Source organism: Dermacentor andersoni, chromosome 1, assembly GCF_023375885.2.
Source record: "Dermacentor andersoni chromosome 1, qqDerAnde1_hic_scaffold, whole genome shotgun sequence".
In the NCBI taxonomy this organism is placed as follows: Eukaryota; Metazoa; Arthropoda; class Arachnida; order Ixodida; family Ixodidae; genus Dermacentor; species Dermacentor andersoni.
Window position 1 is genome coordinate 35,238,876 of NC_092814.1, and position 15,857 is coordinate 35,254,732.

At 44.7% G+C, this 15,857-nt stretch overlaps 1 protein-coding gene across 1 annotated transcript in view; it reads left to right on the forward strand.

Moving 5' to 3' along the window:
• Nucleotides 1-2,991: 2,991 nt before the first annotated feature.
• LOC126545784 (uncharacterized) overlaps nt 2,992-15,857 on the forward strand; it is a 44,685-nt gene continuing 31,819 nt past the window's right edge. The window contains exon 1 of the mRNA XM_055061311.2: nt 2,992-3,125. The gene's annotated coding sequence lies outside the window, so the exon portion shown is untranslated. The remainder of the gene's footprint in view (nt 3,126-15,857) is intronic.

Below are 15,857 nucleotides of genomic sequence, written 5' to 3' on the forward strand. Positions count from 1 at the left end.
CAGTGAATCTATTGTGCATCTATTGTCCTCGGAGAAGTGTGCGTGGTCTCCTAGACTCATTTGTTAAGAGGCATGACCTACATACTGAGATTTTGATTCTGCACTGGCACGAAATATAGCACAGCGGCAGGATTTAGCCGGCCTGAATCAAAGCAGCCAAGCGGGGATTTAAGCTTCGGAAACTTCGTGACATTTAGGAACGAGGCAGACGGCTCTCACGCGATATCCGGCCGAAAAAGAAAAACCGCCGATTTGTAGCTTAAAATTTGTTTCAGTCAGATTACTTCTTCGTTCCCGATGCCGTTTGAGTCCATTTCAGACCTACGCAAAGGGATTTTTGCAGCAACTCGCATGTCAACATGCAGCTGACCTTCATTTGCGATTCACTGGCTCTACTAAAATATTGGAACTTGTTTACGTTCGGATGCTAAACTTGCACCAACAAAATCTGCATCAGCAAGTTTTCCATCTGCTCATTTCTGGAAAAGAGTGCTATGCCACTGGCCTGCGACTCATTGTGGTTGTGTTACCTATGCAGTAGAATCACTCGCAGCGCCGTCATTCTCCCGGTTTTCTCAGAATTAGTTCTGCGGCTCAGAAGTGCAAACCGTCGGACTTTATCTATCTATCTATCTATCTATCTATCTATCTATCTATCTATCTATCTATCTATCTATCTATCTATCTATCTATCTATCTATCTATCTATCTATCTATCTATCTATCTATCTATCTATCTATCTATCTATCTATCTATCTATCTATCTATCTATCTATCTATCTATCTATCTATCTATCTATCTATCTATCTATCTATCTATCTATCTATCTATCTATCTCTGTCTGTCTGTCTGTCTGTCTGTCTGTCTGTCTGTCTGTCTGTCTGTCTGTCTTGTCCTGTGTCCTGTCCTGTCCGTCCGTCCGCACCGATCAGCAGGGGGCTCCAAGAGAAAAAGCCGTAGTGTTTCTTCTGGCCCTTGGTGGAACGCAGGGTGCTCATGTGATTACGGGCTAAGAAAAAGCACGTTGCAGAAGCTGCTTAATAATCCGTGCCCTAGTGTAATTGGAGAGATTATAAGTTTGCGGCTGCAACATTTAAAAGAACAGTTGCCAATGCAAAGCACAGCTATGATTGTCAGCACTTTGGTTTTATTTGTAAGACTGGCAACAGAAAACCCTTCTTCGAATTTTGAAAACTAAAGAAAGATTATTCCAGCATCAATAAACATCGAATCTGACTTTCGAACACCCTGTGAATTGTCTAAATTACTGGAAGATATTGCTAAAGCTCTTAAATTCATTTTAGGTCTATATTTCCTTATCACGAACTTGCGCCTCCCCATGGTAACAATATTCAAGAAGTCACAATTCTGAAACTGGCAAAAGTAGTAAGCCTGCTGGCTCCTTCAGAGCTTGGCCATGATGGCGTCCCTACCTCTATAATAAAAGTGTTATATAATATAAGGCCTCAGGTTCTTCTCACTATGGTAAACGATTCTATTAGAAATTCGTTGATCTCTCCTGAATGGAGACGGGCAAAGTACTCTTCTATAAAGCAGGGCGCTGGTTACGCCCTAGACAACATTAGGCCAATATTTCACATCGAATCTTGTAAAACTCGCTGAAAGAGTCTCACACGGCCGCATAAATAATTAGTTGATAGAAAATATGATCTTGAGCCCGTGCCAAATAGGATTCAGACGTGGGTACTCCATTATTGAGTGAATTTTGACCTAGAAAGCCGAATACAGCTTGTTCGATGCCGGAAACAATATGCTGCCTTAGCTACCTTGGATATAACTGAAGCTTATGACAGTGTAAAGCATGCCATACTAATGAAGACACTTTATGATGCAGGCCTTCCAAAGTATTTGTAGCGTTTTAAACATTCTTAAATGGCCGGAAATGGTACTGCTCTCAATGCGGATTGTCGTCTTTAAAATATAAACAAACTAGAAGTCTTTCCCAAGGTTCAGTCCTATCGCAATCGTTGTTTAATGTTTTGTTACGCTCTATCTCAGCTCAACAGGATGTGCAGGTGTATGCTTACGCTGAAGACATAGGATTGTTTGGTGCATCAGTAGACATACATGCACTATACTAAACTCAGAAGTACTGTACGAGTAGCCTTGAAAAGTGGCTTGATGACATAAACCTCTCTCTTAATGTCAGCAAAAGTGCGATCCTAGTTGTTCCTAATACCGTTCCCGTACACATTTCGCTGGTCTGCCAACAAGAGATTATCCCACAAGTGTAGTCACTTAAATATTTGGGAGTTATGTACGAGAGAAAAAAAAAACTCAACGGCAGCCCGCATATTGTATGCAAAGGAGCACGTGCAGTAGGCATGCTGCGTAGACTTAGCAACAGTCGCTATGGAATGCGCAGGGATGTCCTTGCAAATATTTCTTGCATTTTAGAACGGGAATTACTGTGCTTATGTCTTCGTCTCTCTAAATTTGTCGTGAATAGTGTTTACATGAAGAAGCACGCCTTCCTTCTCTTACGATTCGGTTGTATATCCTATCAGTGCAAACCTTTCTGGACATCTATGCATCCCCACAGAGAAAATCTCAGTATGTCTGCGATATTGAATTGGACTCATTTTTAAAAATATCGGTGGTCTCTTTTGTAAACGCTGCCCTCAAGTAGTTCTTGTGCAAACTCTATTAGACCCATTACAACTTCACCTCCGTGAGATAGACTTCTTAAGCAGTTCTCCGATCGCTAAGTTCGATGGCATTTTGCTAAATAATGCTAGAAATTTACTCTACCAATTCATAAATGATATTTTATCTGAGACGACAAATCCGCGATGACGACATCTGAGGATGACATCTGAGATGACGAATTCCCACAAGCTGCTTTTGCAGGCTACCGTTTCCTGGGCGCTTTGTTGTGGCCTGCTGAGTTCATGTCCACCGGATTCTGGATTTCTGTTCCTGCCTTGGTCAGATCCCGCGCCACCGGCACCGACTTTGGTCAAACTCAGCTACCGCGTCTGGCAACAAGGAACTGCTACGTTCTGCACCACCGGCGGCGGATATAAAAGCCATCGAGACATGGGCGGCTTCGGGCACGGCACCGCATCTGAGATGACGAATTCACACAAGCTCCTTTTGCAGGTTAGTTACCTCTCTGGTGCTTCCTGTGTGAAGACCAGCGATTACTATACTTGTTAAACGTGTCATGTCCTGTATAGCTGCTAGATGTACTGAAACGAACGCTGGCTACTTCATTTGATTTATGTTGTATATTGCTGGAATTGTTGCTCATGCTTTCTGGTGATATTGAGCCCAATCCTGGTCCAGTGACCAAAGCTGAGGCCGACGCTTTTGCTGGCGTCGTGGAGAGAATTTCTAAACTAGAGGAAGGGCATATGCAACACTCGTTGATGAACTCAAAAGCGCTAAAAAGGGGGAGGCTGCTGCGCTTGTAAAAGCAACCAAGCTTGAGCAAGGCAATGCTGTGCTACGTATGCTGAACTAAAAAAAAATTGAAGGACGCTTAAGTTTCGCCTTCAAGAGTGGAACGCGATACCGCCATCGCACCCCGTTCGCAACGCCCACTCATTCGCTCGGCATGCTCTTGAGTCGGCCCCAATGCACTCAAACGAGACGAAGGGGAGAAGCAGGCGAGTGGCGCGCCACCTGTCGGGGCAGTGCCGTACATTGCCAGGAGGGGGTCTTCTGTGTTTGCCGCAAGATGGCTCTGCGTGTGCGCCAAGCGCAGAAGAAATGTAGCGGAAACGTACTTCGCTGCTCGTTTAACTGCGACTTCTGTAATTTGCATGCTCATAATTACCGATATACACCGCAGTATAACTTTCTACGGCACGTTTCTAAGGCAGCACCACATTCTCTAGAGGTGCTTTTGTCCCGCTTTGAACCATCGAACTCATGGCTGAGTGGTAGCGTCTCCGTCTCACACTCCGGAGACCCTGGTTCGCTTCCCACCCAGCCCATCTTGCAAGTTGTTTTTATTTATGAATTGCCTTCCGGGATTTTCGCTCACGGCCGACGCCGACGCCACCGGCTTTTCTACGACACGAGCTCCTTAACGCTGTCGCGTTAAAAGTACCAAAGACGAGCTAGCAGGCGCTAAGAGCGAAATCGAACTTTTAACGCAAGGATAACGCCACTAGAAGTAAGCGCTCCGTCGGAGCGCTCGGCCGATTTAGCCACGGGAGCCGATGTTTTGCATGGTGTTTCTAATCAGCTCGTTACAGTCACCTTTAGGTGCGATGACACGCAGAACAGGCTGCGACGATCTAACTTGCTTTTCTTTGGTACTCAAGATGACTCAGCAGAGGATTGGGCAGCATCGGAGATTAAAATAATAATGTTTTGCGCAGAAAAGCAAGAAATTAGGAGAACTGGTGGAAAGTTTGAACGTGTACATCGACTAAGCGAATGCAAAACAAACAAGCATCGGCCTCTCAAAGCAAAATTGACATTTTTTAGAGACAAAGACGAGGTTCTTGCAGCTGCTCGTATGTTTAAAGGCTCATCATTTTCCATACGCGAAGACTTCTCGTTTACCACTAGCCTAGTAAGAATGAAACTGGTAGAGTTTGCTAAGACACAAAACAAACCCTATAGGTTATCGGTTGATACGCTGTGCATGGGTACGGCGACATATGCGCGTGACATCGAAGATGCCGATTCTGGCATAGTCATTCTCACCGAAACCTGGCTGCATCCAGACATTTATGATAATGAAATTTTTGCCCTTGCCAGCACTTGTCCACTTGTCCAAGTGGGAGGCTGCTCTACGCAGTCCCCATTTTGAATCCCTACTATGGGCAGTCCAACGGGCCCACGACGTGGCGGAGAGGCTAGGTCTTTCTGTCCCGACGTGGGAGCAGCCCGCTACGTGCTGGTGCACTCATATCACTATTACACAAGTACGTTCATGCAGATAGGAAATATTCTTTACGGCTTCAAGCCGCACCTTGCACATCTCGCAGATTATATAATCACCTCAGCTTCACGCTCATCTACGGGAACACTCACGCATTCAATTGGTCGGCGCTTCCTCGTGCCATTCAGTTGTGGAACGCTCTTCCTGATTCCATAGACTCGGAAACAAATCCCGATAAATTCTTCCAACTCATAAGTTCATATTCCACTGCCTAACTTCAATAATATGCATGATGTATTTTCTTTTGTTTTCCAGTTATATGGGGTCTATGTGCTCTCTTGTTTATGAGCTCATTATTTCGCTCATTATTCTTGTATTTTTTTCCCATATGACATTAGAGTGGCTATATTTTTTTTACATTGTTTACCGAAAGAACTGTATCTTTTGTCTTTTCTCTAATATGTACACTACCAGTCCTATTATTTTTGTGCAATGCTTTATTGTTTGTATAAGATGTGTTTTATGCCCACTAGATATGCTCTTTTAGTCCTTCTGTGGCGCCCCCCTTACCCAATTCCTCATACGAGGCCTGTAAAGACATTTTAAATAAGTAAGTAAATAAATAAATAAATAAATAAATAAATAAATAAATAAATAAATAAATAAATATCAAGCGTTAGCAGTTAAGGGAGTTTCATTGCTGGTAATTTTGGTACTTTATATAATTGGAAAACAACAGTAGTAACGTTGTTTTTTTCTTCTTTTTTTCGCATACATCATAATGTTTTAGGACGCTAAAATTCCTCTTAGTGACTTTTCCCGTGGGGGGGCTTTTTTGGTTCTGTATTTTTACACACTAAGGGTTGAAATCTTTTTAAGAGGACGCTTCGCTTAAATAATAGGACTTTAATGCCACAAATGATTTTACTGTGCTACTTAGTGTCACGAGAAAGAATGAAGAAATTATCGGGTTTACGTACCAAAACTACAAACTGATTATAAGAACGCCCTGTTAGGGGACTCAAAATTGATTCTCACCTCCTATAGGCTTCTTTATCACGCACCTTAATCTAAGTGCGCGAGTGTTTTTACATTTCGCCGAATTAGATTCCGCTCGTAGCGACCGCGATCGATCCGGCGACCTGAGCAGCGGTTCAGACACAGCGAGAGTAAGTTATATGATGGTGGAGCAGACACACTGCACCATTTGTTTTATAGTAAATGGTCAGTGCATGGTCACGTACAGAAACACAATCTGAACCGTAATTTGTCACAATCTCTACAAAGACGTGGTTGCTATTTTTGAATAGGGCTTGTATTTGGCTTTCGTTTAGAAATCTTACATTCTTCCCAAAAGTTGTCAAGCTGTTTTCGAGCTTCTGAACTTTCTTTTTCAAGTCCTTGTGTACTTATTGAAACTACGTGTGCATTCTTGTGATGGCCACTAGCTGTTTGCTCGACTCTGTGCATTTTCTGTAAGAAGAGTGGGGAGTCGCAGCTTTGCGGAGTGGACGCGTTGGGGTGATGGTCTGATTCAAATCAATCAAATGAGGCCTGTGCGTCATCTATGTTTCTGCCTTTTCTGAGTCTTAATTCGCGACAAAGTATGTCCTATGCATTTGTGCTCGTGCTTTTTCCCTCTGAAGAGACCACTTAAAGCGATGCTTTTCTGCTTGCAAAATAGCCGGGAAGGGCAGCCAACCTAAGAATTTGGAAATGGTCCTTTATGGGATGTGCAATATCTGATTTCTTATGAGTATGCCGGAATCATCCGTCTTAGGTCTTAATGGGAACACTTGTGGCACAGCGTCTGGCCTCATCTTTTCCCACACATCTGCTCTGCTCTGCTCAAAGCTGCTTTTTTCAAAGTGACCCTGCAAATCGAATAAAGACTACTATATTTAATTTAATCCACGGCAAATAAACAATTACAGAAACTAAACACGTCATCCGGATTTTTAAGAAATAAATGATGAGATTACGGCCACGAAAGGTCCCCTGGCTATACCAATCTAAAATTAACATTTGCGACTAAAAATGTAGGGTAAAACAAAATAAAATAGCGCGGGGCTAGATCATCGTTTAACTCGAATGTGCTAGCTTACGTGTTGTACAGACGAAAAAGGGATATTATTTCTAACAACCGATAAGCTTCGGGGTGCTCTAAAAGGCACGCCTAGAACTAACGAGCCGCACGCTCAAGCTTCTGACGTTTTACGAAGGGTCATGATTTAGTTACAAGTGGAACTAACACAGACATGGCCGTCCACGCAGTAGGATTTAGCTCTAACGATGACGGGCCGTTAAGATGTATCCTATTTACTTATCTTTTATTTATTACGTACTTCAGGCCCTCAATGGGCCCTAGTGGGATATAGGCAAAAAGATAAACTCGCCTAAGAAGCCATCGGCTGCGCGTGCGCTAGTATCAGTGAAAAATTACTGCGAGCACGATGCAGCAAGCAGCAAACAATAAAAAAACTACATTTGAGTTTTCAGAAAAACTTCACCTGTGCCTGTAAAGGCAAGCCGAATTCAGCCCGCTCGCACGGCATAGGATGTTAAGAACGTGGAGGCGCTGTTAAGAACGGCCCAGCTGAGGTGCAAGTTTTGCCAGCCAGTTGCGACAGCGGCGTCAACTTTCCTGGAACGCCACCGCAAACCTCTAGCCACGGCGTCACTAAGTCGACTGTGTGTGAAGAACAATACGCTCGTCCTCGACTCTCCGTCGCTGGAGCCAAGATGAGTGCGACGAAGCAGGCTTTGTACCTGAACCCGCCACCACCAACCTGGTCTGCTGTGAACGAGGGAGTCCCTGAGGGAACGTAGTTCGAGGCTCCTTCCGACGCGCCGTTCAAGTGGGGAAAAAAAGGCGCCTTTCCTGACGTAAGCCCCGAGTTCTACGAAGTCCGTCTGGCCTCGGTGTTCCGGACCGTGAACCTGTGCGGAAGTGTGTGTGTGTAAGCCGTCCCGCAGAGAGGCGGCTTGTTTACGATGACTGGACGAACGTTTCCTTCACCTTGGGATCAAGGGGGGCCGAGTGTTTATAAACCGCTGTTGTGCGGCTGCTCAGTGCAATTTCTCTCGCAGTCATGCTAGACTGATGAACTGCAAAATCCTTATGTAGATACTGTAAATAAACCCATATTCCTCGTTCTCGATGAGAAGCAGTCCTTCCCTTCATCAACGTCCTCAGCGTGGATAAGTTGGACGACGGCATGGGCCAGCTACCTTCTAATTCATGCCCGACCCCAATCTTTACAACTGATTACGAGCGATGGGATTGAGCCCCCAATCCTAACAAGGCGCGAGTAGTTCGTCGGTTGCCGCTTGCCTCTCCTGATTTGGACCATATAGAGATGTCTTCGTGCTGCTTTTTTTTTTAGGAAAGAGAAACTATCTCCAACCATTCCTGGAATGATTCGTGCACAGGAGTACGAAAAATCCGGGTCCCTTTTCCGAGCGCGGAGACCAACCAATTGTGTGGGGTTGCTTTGGCAGGCGCGCGAACGAAGGCGTGGGCACTTCAGTGGCGGACGCGCTTAAAATCGGTGGCACCTAACCCAACAATGATTGTCGCCACCCTTCACGGAGCGACGGGGAAGGAGGACATCGAGATACCCTGTTCCCTAAGAGCACTCGGCGCCATCTAGCGCCGCCGCCGCGAAGCCTGCGCGTGGCCTGCGAAATGCATGGCGCGCCGGTGCGTGCGAACGCTGAGAAACGCGTCATGAGGCAACCGGGCTCCTCTCTCGAGCTTCTTTCTGGACACGCTACGCCACCTAGTGGCCCTGCAGAGAAATCCGCGCGTGGCCTCCGAGACGAGAAGCATGGCTGAGAATTGCTCCCTCGTTTGCCGCACACTGAGTGGCGCATACTCAGTGACCCCAGTTTGCTAGAGGTTCGTTGAAGAGCGGCACGTATTCAGTGAGTTAGAGGAGAAGTCTGCTGCTTTGTCGTGTTGCTGTAGCTGGAGAACCCTTATGACCTGGGTTCAATTGCGCTCATCGTGGGGTAAACTTAAGGGATCTTCCTTGTCATTCTAGAGCGGCGCATTCCTCATTACCCGAGTTGGCGTCCAAGACGTTCATTGAAGAGCGGCACACGCCTTCTGGCACTACCCAGTGACCCAACTTGTCATCAAAGAGGTTCATTGAAGACCAACACCGGACGAGTGCCACATACCCTGTGCACCCAGTCGGCGTCGAAGAGTTTCTTCGAACAGGACTACCTACCCAGTCTCGGCCTGCCGTGGTGGTGTAGCGGCTAGGGCGTTTCGCTGCTAAGCCCGAAAGCGTGGGATGAAGTCCCGGCCGCGGCGGCCGCATTTCGGTGGGGCTGAAATGCAGAAACGCCCGTTTACCGCCCAATGAGTGCACGTTAAAGAACCCCGAGTGGTCGAAATTAATCCGGAGTCCCTCACTATACGGCGTGTCTCATAATCATATGGTGGTTTTAGCACGTAAAAGCCTAGAAATTAAAAGAAATTACCCAGTCTCGCGCCTACAGTGACCCACGTCGGCGTGAAAGAGGTTCGTTGAAGAGCGGCACGTATGCACACGTTGCCACATAGTCTGTGAGCCAAGTTGATCCGATGGTTGGTTTCGAACCCTGTAGCCTCAGCACAACAGCCTGACGCGCTAGCCATTTCACCGCTGACTACGCAGTGACCCATTTACGCGGGAAAACGGTTAGATACAAACTTACAAACATAAATATATAGATGACAACATAGCTAGATAGATGCATGCCCCCGGAAAGTGCGTGAGGTATCCTAGGAATGCTAATGCATTAAAAACTGACCACAATCGAAATCGCATACAGGCTTGCGACAAGTATGCTTAGCGAAATCACTTAGAAACCAACAAAACACGCATATGCATTCACTAGACAAGAAAAGAAAGAAGAAATTTTGCAAAATAATAGTCATTTTGTGAAATGACGATGGTGCTGGGAATAAATACGGGGGCCTATATGAAAGCCACTAAAGATTACTCAGTTGATAAAATTAGGGAAAAAATGTGATCCGTAGTTCTCACGTGCTTTGCTAGAGCAAAATCTCTGATATGGCGTGAAATGTAAGATGTTATGTGAAGAGCAGGTTCAGCTATATCAGAAAAAATAATTACATGTTGCATCGGAGTTCATCCTTGAAGCGAAGCGCAGGACGGGCATCGATCGTAGAGGCTGAATACCTAGACTGTGTTCGTATTCTGAGAAAAAGCTCTGAGCTGGGAGATTAAGTGTAACTACTAGTAGCTGAAAGAGAAGCTTCACATTGATAAAAAAAAATTCGTGGCGATATAAAATGCCGACGAGACGATCAGCCTTCAGGCTAACGTAACCTACACGCGTATTCCAGCGTAACCGTACACCTGAAGCCTTGAAGTTACAATTTCGACACCTTTTGAATCATAGCGAGACATTATTGATTAACTGAGCTAGTTACCTTTATGGGCGAACAACACTGATTTAGTTTTAGAGACGTTAGCTTGTAGAACATCACAATTTGCTCATTGGCGATTTCTAAAGAAAAAGTAGTGTTTGCAGCATCAATTAAGTCGTCTGGGGGTGGTTATACATACATATATATATATATATATATATATATATATATATATATATATATATATATATATATATATATATATATATATATATATATATATATAAGAATCATCAATAAAGAACGTACTTCCTTAGGGTATCCCGTTCCTGATTGGCACTGTTCACGACAAGTAGCCATTGATATCGAGATAGACACACTGATGCTTGCCCGGAGCACTGTCGCATCGCAGGAGAGGACCAGACGCTGCTCAGCGCTAAAATCCTTGGCTTCTGCAATGAAAATGGCGTGGGAATACCACGAATTGCTTGGTTGGTGGACATACTGATATCGCTCGGATAAGCGAGAACCTACTGGAGGAGGAAAAGAGATAAGAAGAAGGCAGGGAGGTTAACAGAGCCTACTGCAGTGCTCAGCAATTGAAACGCGGTACTCGGAGCGCGTGGCTGCCGCGCTTTTCGGCACCGCTGGTGAGCGCTGGATGATTGCTGTGGGACCAAATGCAGTCACAATGCATAACAAAGGGTCTCGCCTTCATCGTAAACCACGATGTTCGGTGTTCACAGCGACCACGCTTGGCACAAGAAGCGTCGACAGCCACCCGCTCCTAGCGTCGCGTTTAAATTGTTGAGCACGACAACCTGTGGCCTCCGGTACCATAACCTTAAATTTTTATAAAGAGGGTGTCAGCTTTTGTTTTTTCTATCGAAAGCTTTCCTGAAGGGCTCCAATATCGAAAAAAAAGATGAAGAAGCACTGTAAGAATAACATCTGCCACTGCACGGAAGAAGCGAATTCAGCAAACGCCTGCAATTGCTGCGACTTTTAAACCATTTACAGCGACGTAATCGTGCACGGCGCACACCGCCATCTTTTTTTTTTTTTTTTTTTTTTTTTTGCATACGGGGCAGATACCAAATGTGATATGTGCCACCTATTTGGAAAGTAAGACGTTTAGAAAATAAGAAAACTGGTGTACTGGAGAAAGACGTATCATTTAACAGTCATCCTCTGAAGAAGGATCTCTTCTTTGCGTTGCGCAAATTACAAAGCGTGGACGTCGCGCTGTAGCTCGGTGGTAAACATGGCCGCCTCTGAGCTGCACACAGCAGTAGAAGCTCCACGCCCAGCGGCACAGGTGGGCCTTTTTCTTCACCGCATAATGAAGCCGAGGGTGAAGAGGTGTTCTGACGACATCGGCGTGACCAACGGCCAGAGCAAACCCAGTTTTGAGGTCTTGCTCGCTGTCACAATAAAAAATTAAATGAGTAAAAAAAGAACGCACACATTAATGAAAGCTTAGTATGCTAGCATGGTATGCGTCGTACGTATTTGCGGCGAACCGTGCTCTGCACTATTGTCGCTTGTCAGTCACGGCACGTGAAATGACCCGAGTGCAAAAGCACGCTGCGCAAATCGCTACAGCAGGCCGGCCGTGATGTTGCCAGCTGCGAGGTAGATGCATTCCTGTCGCTGTCCAATGAGCAAGCGGGAGGGCTGGCCACGTGTAATGGAATGACAGCGAAAGACGCCAGGATGATTCACCAAAGATGAGTACGAGAGCATCTCAGTGCCTGATTTCGAGACTCTTCATTTGCACTCCTATTGATAATGTTGCGAGCATTATATACACTTCCACAGCTGCTCTATTGAAAAGAGCGCTGACCTTCACCGATACTGCGAATGTAGCTTTTCAGAGAGAAAAATCAGTCTGCCTTAAGAACATTCAATAACACGCTCTGGCCTTTTGGTATGGAGCTGCCGACACCTGTTGCCAACGCAGAAAAATAATGCTAGTGATCAGCCTTAAAAAGGAAGCTTTAGCTCTGGAATGTCTGTCTAAATATATGGGAAAAGAGAAATCGTTTTTTGTCGGCATCCACCGCACCAATTTCGATGAGGTTTGTTGGATTTAAAAGAAAAACATAAGGATGTTGTGGCTGTGGGACCACATTCTTTATTTAGACTGTCAATTTAAAAAAATGCTCTTGGAGATTACATAATTTCAAGAAGCCATACTATCAAGCTTACAACTCTGTAACTCAAAAATAATAATAAAGAAAACGGTATCGTAATTCTGCAAGCTATACCTAGTACTACATTGAAAGTGGACATAACTGCTGTATTAGACACCACTCCGAAAAATACCACTAATTTCTGGGTAGGACGTTCACAAACGCCCGTAAACATTGCAAGAATGTCACGTAAGCTGTAAGTTTATATATCAAATTTGTCCATTCCGGCTGCGCGAACAGTTGCAAATCACAGAACTGTGATATCTGTTGTTGGTGCAGAGTTACCGATTTGTAAGCTTTATGCTTTAATATATGTTTAAACTTCCATATTTTCGGAATCTTCCTTAAAAATTCCGGGCCCTAAATCAAAATTCCGCTTTCGACAGTAACTAGAATTTAATGTTCTCTTTCAAACTGAACAAATTTCATTCAAATAGATCCAGTGGTTGCCTCATGAAATCATTTGTGCGTTTTACACGTATTTTAAAGGAAATCGATGTTGGCCCCGAACTAAAGCTTCCTCTTGAACATCGCACTTCGTGCTGGGAGCGTTCTAATTTAAGACCAACAGTAGTGCCCGACGAGGTTAGTGGACAGTCGAATATTCTCTAGGAACACTGCAAAGGTTTTTTTACCATCGTGTTTTCTGCGTTTAGTACACTTGAACGAATGCGCTGGACAGGGGTGCCACCAAATGCGGGACCGCTAGTAGATGCGCTCCAATTACTTTGTTGCATTGTCTGAGCCATCACTGGGTTGCTATCAGGTGTTTCGCTTGTGAAATAGACAGTCTTCATATAAATTTGCAGGGAATCGTGATGTAAAGCTTCTGAATGCACTATATGACTGACTTAGCAGTGCCTCTGTTTATTCGCTTGGATATGCATAGTATATGCAAGGAGTGCGCGGTTGCGCGCACTCATAAACTGCCTTATTGCTTACTGAAGTTCTCGGAGAGATTTACACGTATATTGCTAGACGTAAACCTTGCGTTGCAGTCGCTCAAGCCCCATGGTAGTAATTAGTTGTGTATTGAGAGGCTTAACTTGGTCCTTGTTACTTCAAATGTCCTTGGTGAGTATTTCACTATATTTCTCTGGCTGTTGAAATCCGCCGCGGTGACTCAAAGGAAATTGCGTTTTGCTGCTGTGCGGATTGGATTCTAGACGGTATACCGAGGGGGGGGGGTGAATACAAATATGGCGGTACTTGGAATCGACTCGGAACTCCTCATTACAGGTTCTCATGTATCCCAGATGCCGCTTTGCCCGCTATATGGGGACGCGTGATGTTGGGCCCCATTTGGACCCTACGTGGGCCATTTCTAAGAAACCGGCCAGATGCCGATAATCGGGCTACGAGTAGCTCGAGCAGTATTTTGAGGGAAGCCGGTCTGGACTAGCGTCTATGAATTAATGTCATGTCTGCCGTGGATTGTTACGAGCTGCGCGACTTCTTGCTATTATACATATAGGTGACTAATGTACACGCTTTTGTGTACATGTACTTGTGTTGTGCACATTTAGGTTCGTAAGTGTCAGTAGTATATATATATATATATATGGTCTGTGCCTTTTCACGCACATGTCAGGAACACTGATCAAGTTGGACTGATGGGACAGCAGGCGCATATAACATAGTAATCTTTCGTCATCACTACTCATTGCCTTCTGCTCTCCTTTTGCCCCAGTGTGGAGTAGCAGGCACGCCCCTCCGGCCAATATCTCCGCTTTTCGTCTCATTAACAATTCTCTGTGTTGTCTCCCTGTCTACGTAGTCCATGTGCTCTTGAGGTTGGTACGGAAACTCCATCCGCCGTTATTATTCCTTTACTCTTGAGCTCGCTTACGTCTTGTGGAATTCCATATCGTAATGCGGATCGAATTCGATCACTGAAGGATTCTAGTGCCGCACACGTAGTTACTGAGCACTGCTGACATCTTGAAGGGAGCAGACTCTCTTTTTTTTTTGTCTGCTAAGCAGATTAATACAGACGCTTCTATCATTCAAGTTGGTGTTCCAACGATGAATTCAATTCATTCTTTAAAGCAGCGGAGTTATAATAACGAGGTTATTGGTTCACTGGTAACATATTGCCAGCGCCTCGTATACTTGGATTTAGGTACACATAAAATGACCTCAGGTTGCCGAAAATAACGGCACCTGCAGGGTGTACTGTGTGCTCCATGATTTTAGAGCATACGCTAGTAATGGAGATGGCACGACAGTTACTGAGGCATTAATGGTCACCTTTCTTGAAGACTGGAACAATATTCCCTTTCCGCCAGTCAGATGGAACATGCCCACCGGGCGAGAGACTGCTGAAAAATGCGCGAAAATATGTAGCTTCTAACGTTTAGTACATTTAAGCACTCTGGCGTTAACGCCCCCTACACCACCTGATGGTGAATTTTAAAGAATATGTTACTTTGACGATAACATTCAGCTCAAACGTTACGCAGTTCATCAGTGGATGCACCAAGTGTGGAAAATCAGGATGGTCGTCAGGGGGCTTATTTGTGAAAAACTGAACAAAAAGTGGTATTTAACGCATTCGCGGCATGAGATGCAGGAACGGAGCGGCCATTTGCTTCACACAAAGATATGGTGTCAGAACTTGTAGGATTAATGTATTTATAAAACAATTTGGATCCGTATGCAACATGGAAGTCAAAGTTGTGTTAAAAGTGTTTTTTTTGCTAGGTTTTCTGATATCTTGTATTTCATTAGACGCTCGTGGCAATTATCCAATGTTTCGTATCATTGAAATGGAAATAAATTATACAGTTAGTCATTCTGTAATCGACTGATAGTCTTTCTCGCATAACAGTAAGAATATTAAAAACATTATTTATTTATTTATTTATTTATTTACTTATGTAACATACTTCCAGTACCGCAGGATATTACAGGAAGGAATGGTAAAATATAAGCTGTGTGCAGGTATAGCAAAAAAAAAAAAAAAAAACGGCGATGACCTAGTTATCAAGATTGATGACAAAATTAACAAAAAGCCTCAGGGATGGCAGTCTTGAAGCTCTTGGTGCCTATGATGATGGCGGCGACTGAGACGGGAAGGTGGTGATAAAATTCTGGGGTTTTACACGCCAAAACCACGATTTTATTATGAGGCATGCCGCAGTGAAGGACTCCGGATTAATTTGCACCACGTGGGGTTCGCTCACGTGCATCCATTGTACGGTACACGGGCGTCTTCGCATTTTCACTCCTATCGAAATGTGGCCGGGATTCGATCCCGTGCCCTCGGGTTTGTAGCAGCGCAACGCCATAGCCAGTACGCCACCAGGGCGGGTGCGGGAAGGCGGTTCCATTCAATGCTAGTCTTGGGGATGAAAGGAATCGTTAAAGGCATTAGTGCCAGCAAGATGGCGCACAAACTTTGTAATTATGGT